The sequence below is a fragment of the Aegilops tauschii genome, chromosome 3 (assembly GCF_002575655.3).
Source record: "Aegilops tauschii subsp. strangulata cultivar AL8/78 chromosome 3, Aet v6.0, whole genome shotgun sequence".
NCBI lineage: Eukaryota > Viridiplantae > Streptophyta > Magnoliopsida > Poales > Poaceae > Aegilops > Aegilops tauschii.
This window is the reverse complement of record NC_053037.3, coordinates 229,820,523-229,826,647: the sequence shown is the minus strand read 5'-3', so window position 1 is coordinate 229,826,647 and position 6,125 is coordinate 229,820,523.

The window sequence follows — 6,125 nt, the reverse complement described above, 5'->3', positions numbered from 1 at the left end:
ACCTAGCACTCTCCCGGAGATCAAGGCGCGCCAGTCGAGCTCCGCTCCTGAGATAAGGCCTCGTGAACGGCCAGTCCAACTCGCCATCAAGGTTAGTTATACGTACTCGGTTATCTTTCCCCATTACATTGTCTGTGCTTCCATCAATGATTACAAATGGTAACGAGGAGTGGTGTTGCATGCTCCTATATAGAGTGAGAGAGATAGAACGGAGAAACTTCTGGCGGAGGCGGCGGAGAGGCAGCGGGAGTTGGAGGAGAGGACGACAACGATGTTGGAGGAGGAGAGGGCACGGAATGACATGCAGGCAAGGGCCATGTACGAGCTCCTTGTGGTAAGTTTCTTCTGCAGATTAGCCAAAACATTCATGTAGTGTTTGTCTCATTACTAACTAGTATGAATGAGTCGTCAAAACCAAATGTGCAGTCTGTTTGCGAGAAGACCGGTCAGACCGCTCCGCCGATGCCAGTGATTGCTCCTGGGACCACGGTGAGTCTAATTTGAATGGACATTACATACTATCCATTTTACCTAAGTTAGTTCTAAAATGATCCATTTTATCTTAGTTAGCTCATAAACGATCCATTTTACCCAAGTTAGCTCTAAAATGACCCATTTTACCTTACTTAGCTCATAAATGATCCATTTTACCCAAGTTAGCTCTAAAATGACACATTTTACCTTACTTAGCTCATAAATGATCCATCTTACCTAGGTTAGCTCTAAAGTGATGCATTTTACCTAAGTTAGCTCATAAGCGATCCATTTCACCTAGGTTAGCTCATAAACGATCCATTTCACCTAAGTTAGCTCACAAACGATCAATTTCACCTAAATTAGCTCATAAATGTCATATATTCTTCTTCTTCTTCATTTTCTTCTTCTTCTAATCTTCTTCTTCTAACTTTCTTATTTCCCATTTTGCAGAATTCATTCGCTTCACGGAAGCTAGCATAGATGGAGTGCTTGTTTGTATGAACTATGTTTCTTTTGTATCGATGAACTATGCATGTATGGTAGGATGACACTATTGTAATATGTATGGTTGGATGCATGTATATGGAACTTGCTATGTATGGTTGATGGAACTATGCATGTATGATGAAATTATATGTGTTGGATATCTCATATGTTTGCTGTGAACTTGCCATGTGAAAAATATATATGTATCATCTATTTGTTGTGATTATGGTTGGGTATAAGAAAAAACAGAAAAACGAGGCAATGTAGGCTCTTTGCCGTCTGCCACCGAAGGCAACGAGCTCTTTGCCGTCCCAGAATGGCGGACGGCAAAGAAGCCATGTGGCAACCACCTGTGCTTCCTGGCAGCTGACCCATTTGGTCAGTTTGCCTACAGTGGCAGACGGCAAATGCTTGATGCTCTTTGCCGTCAGCCACGGACGGCAAAGACTGCCGTTAGCCACCTAACGAACTAACAACGAATTTATTGCCGTCGGCTTTCTCTACCGTCCACCACTGATGGCAAATGCCCCTTTGCCGTCCACTTCAAAAAGCAGACGGCAAAGAAACTCTTTACCAATGCCTACTTTGCCGGAGCCTTTTGCCGTCCGCGGCAGACGACAAAGGCCTTTGCCGTCCGCCATCCTTGCCTTTGCCGTCTGCCGTGGCAGACGGCAAAGTAGCTGATTCCTGTAGTGATATGCCTTAACCCTACAGGCATTCTGACTGGGAAAGCGTCCTAGTTCGCATGTTCTTCACCAAAGAACTCTTCTTTGAACTCCTGCTCTTCCACGCCTGGCCAATTAAATAACCAGTGGCAAGCCAATGAGTACTTTGAATGTACTCGCAAGCAACCCATCTTTTGGATCAAGGTACAACAATGCATCATATAGGTAAATTTTTAAAGAAAGCTAGTTTTGAGTGCTATATCGTGTTCAACAATTTGTAAAGCATGCATCATAAGAATAGAAGTAATCAGAGGACATGTTACATATATCAACATAAACAGAGTTTGGATCAACTCTAGCTTAATCAACATGTCAAGTCTTTTGACTTGACCCAAGTACTCTTCCATACACACACACACCAGGTTTCGTAAACATTTGGACGTAGCCCAAGAGCGGTTACCCAACCGTCCTTGACCGTGGACACGACTATTCGAATAGTTTTACACTCTGCATAGGTTGTACACTTTACCCATAAGATCCGGGAAGCTTTCGTGTCATCCACGATCCTGCAGTACCTCAAGTACTCGAGGGAAGCACCCGATCACTATCTTTCCCTACGCGACACTAACATAGGGTCCACTCGTTGGTACACCGCCTTTGTGTATAAGCATCAAGATCTTGGGAATCTGCCCTTTCCATTATCACACATACACGCAGGGACCAACGTTGTGTCCAGTGCCCTATGAAAATAGTCATGGCCACCTATCCAAGCACGACCCCGTCCCGAGAGTGACCTCATGTCACCCCCATCACTAGTAATGTGGGCACCATGCTAGTATCGGCCTAGGTAATGAATAATGCCCCATCCCATAAGGGGTAGAGTGGTTGTACATGTAAGGTTGGAGTAAAGATCGCAACTTAAACCAATCCATTTTCGAAAACAAAACACTCACTTGCGTCGGTACACCACTTCGTCATCAAGTGGTTACTGAACTCAACATCTCCCTCGGTCATAAGTGGCACCCGACGGTGTTTTCGAGAAGTCTTTTGAAAATACTTTCTTTTCATCACCATGCATATACCCGAGCCATTTGCGTAGCCACTACTTTGGTGTTCTATCTACTCCCACATGCATAACCCTCATAGGAAGGTAGTGCCATGCACAATGCAAGTATCAACAAGGAAGTAACAGAGGCAACCCACCAAAGTGGTTACCGTCTCATCATAATTCTGATGCAACAATAATAAAGTGCTATATGAAATGCATAAAAGGCTTCATAGACATGGTCAAAGGGCTGCTTGCCTGGTTCAGCAAATTCTTCAACTCCTCTGGTCCATCTCCGAGTACTCCGTCTATTTCGTCAACTAACATCGAAAGCAATCGAAATAAGCAACACAACAAGGAAAGAATAAAAGTACTCTAAAAATATGAATTGGACTTTTCTAGGACATCTCTGGTTATATGAAAAATAACGAGAGTGGTTTCATTGGGATTGGATCAGTGGATATTTCTGAACATTTCAATATGATGGAATCAATGGATTTAATGGATCTGCAAGTTGACCATAGAATGGCTTTTTATAAAAAATGAGTAAAAGTACCCATTAAATCATTCATGATTTTAGAAACATATAGAAATTGGTTTCACTGGATTTGGAGTCCAAATGAATATCCTATAGATTTTTGAAGTGGACTTACGTGGTTAAATGACCTATTTAATGTATCCAGTGAGTACCAAGCACAGTAAAAATGTTCACTATGGCTCATTAAATAGATCTAGATTTATGGAGTCTATGGAAATTTGAATTATAAAATTTGGACATGAAATGAATTAACTATGAATTTTAGAAGTTAACTGGCAAAGAAAAAGAAGAATATTTGGTTTATACCTAATGTGTGCACAGGGCACAGTGTAGCACCACAGCGCACTGGGCCGGCCTAGCGTCTTGGCCACGCGGACAACAGGGCGACGTCGAAGGCGCCCTGGCGGAGTACGCCTTCGTTGTGGGGACGCAGAAGAGGGTGAACCCGCCTCCACTTGCCAGCGTGGCCCGGTGGCTGGGCCACTGACGAGCAGGCCCGCCTGCAGGGCCTTCATCATCGTCTTCCTCCCGCACGCTCGCCTGGCCGAGGGAGCACAGAGCCCCAATGATGACTGCCGGCACTACGGGGCACATCTGGCGACACTCTGGCTATGTATGAGCTCAGGAGGCCGCGCCGCATCCACCTAGGTGCTTTACGCACGCCTAGGAGGGCCGTAGCGGCAACGGCTTGGACGATCGCGGAGGAGGCCGTCGGCCATCTTTGGCCACAAGCGCGGCGTTCCCGGGGATGAACAACAATGATGGAGGGCCTCGAGGTGGTGGTATGAGGGCACTGCAGTGGCTAGGGAGGAAAGAGAGACTCGGGATAGCCCAAATTTAGCCAGGGGCCGCCGGCGGTTCTCCGGCCATGGAGGGCCATGGAGGGCACGGGGAGGGGAGTGGGTCGGTCCAGGGGATGCACGGGAGAGAGAGAGCGAGAGAGAGAGAGAGAGAGAGCAAAGGGGATCCAGAGGAAGGTCAGGGGTAGCCTTATATGGCGAGGTCACGGCTCACCATCGACGGCGACCACGGCCGCGGCCTAGGCGCTGCCAGGGGCCAAATTGGCACCCTAGGCCATGTCCTGGGCATTCGTGGGCGTGGACTGATACGTCTCCAACGTATCTATAATTTTTGATTGTTCCATGCTATATTATATTCTGTTTTGGATGTTTAATGGGCTTTATTATACACTTTTATATTATTTTTGGGACTAACCTATTAACCGGAGGCCCAGCCCAGATTGCTGTTTTTTGCCTATTTCAGTGTTTCGAAGGAAAAGGATATCAAACGAAGTCCAAACGGAATGAAACCTTCGGGAACATGATTTTCGGAACAAACGTAATCCGGAGGACTAGGAGTCTACCTAAAGCAATCAACAAGGAGGGCATGAGGCAGGGGGTGCGCCCTCCACCCTCGTGGGACCCTCGTTGCTCCACCGACGTACTTCTTCCTCTTATATATACCCATATACCCTGGAAACACCATATGTGGAGCCAAAACCCTATTTCCACCACCGCAACTCTCTATACCCGTGAGATCTCATCTTGGGGCCTTTTCCGGTGCTCCGCCGGAGGGGGCATTGATCACGGAGGGCTTCTACATCAACACCATAGCCTCTCCGATGATGTTTGAGTAGTTTACCTCAGACCTTCGGGTCCATAGTTATTAGCTAGATGGCTTCTTCTCTCTCTTTGGATCTCAATACAAAGTTCTCCTCGATCTTTGTCGGATCTCGGGTTCCGGCAAAACCCTTAAGGTTCGAACTCTGGGGTGCGCGGGGAGATTTCCTCCCTACCGATCTACGCCCTAGCTCGCAAAGATCTCGCGGATGAACTCGACGAACTCACAACACAAAGACACAAGATTTATACAGGTTCGGGCCACCGTTGTGGTGTAATACCCTCCTGAACAGTACAAAGGGAAGAACAGCCTCCTGAGGTTGAGGTGTTGTTGTGCTCAGTGTGTTGCTAAGGATTGACTGAGGATCCCATCTCCCCCCTACTATGGTGGCTAGCTCTACTTATATAGGCCCTGATCCTCTTCCCAAATATTGAGTGGGAAGGAAGCCAACAACGGCCAATTTGAAAGGGGACAGCTAGTACAGCTTATCGTGACAAAAGCGGTGTTCGCATGCGAAAGGCTCTGGTGGTGACGCCGTTTTGGGCTCCACGGTGACCTCCATCCTGCCGTCCTACTGGTCTTGGTCTCGTTGCACTGATATGGAAACCTTTGCTTGATGCCTCGGTACTCCGCGCTTGCGCTTGCCTCCTTAGCACCAAAGAGGAAACAAGGACGCTGCGCGCGCTGGCGCCCGCCTGGCGCCCACCTGATCTTGATCGTCATGGCTCACGTCATGAGAGCCTTGCGAGGATTGCCCCGCCTTGATTTCTCCACTCCTCGCGAGGCAGCCGGGTGAGGCCGCTCCTGAGGAGGTCTTGCGTCGTCCGCCTCGCGAGGCTTGGCCCCTCGCGAGGGTCTCGAATGTCTTGCTGATGAAGATGGGTCGTACAGGCCTGCAGCGCAGCCACGCCGTGGGCCGCAGGCAGGCAAGCCTGGGGACCCCTGTTCCCAGAATGCCGATAGTAGCCCCCGGGCCCAAGGCGCGCTCGGGCTTGGCTTCGAGGCGAAGCCAAAGGTCAAACGCGTAGCGCTGCGGGCCCCAAAGCCTGCGGCCTTGGTCAACGCGTGGCGGTTGATTGGACGTGGGCGTCTCCGCTTCCCCACGCTGCCTCGGCAACTGCTTGACTTGATAAAAGGCTGGCACAGACAGCGCTTGCCTTCACTGTTCCCCTTCGCCTTGCCTCAGATCCCCTTTCTCTCTCCTTGCTGCCCATACCTCCAGATCTGCTCCAATCTTGCTCTGCATTTGCGACTAATGGCGCCGCGCAAGGTCAAGTCCTCCTCGGCACCGACT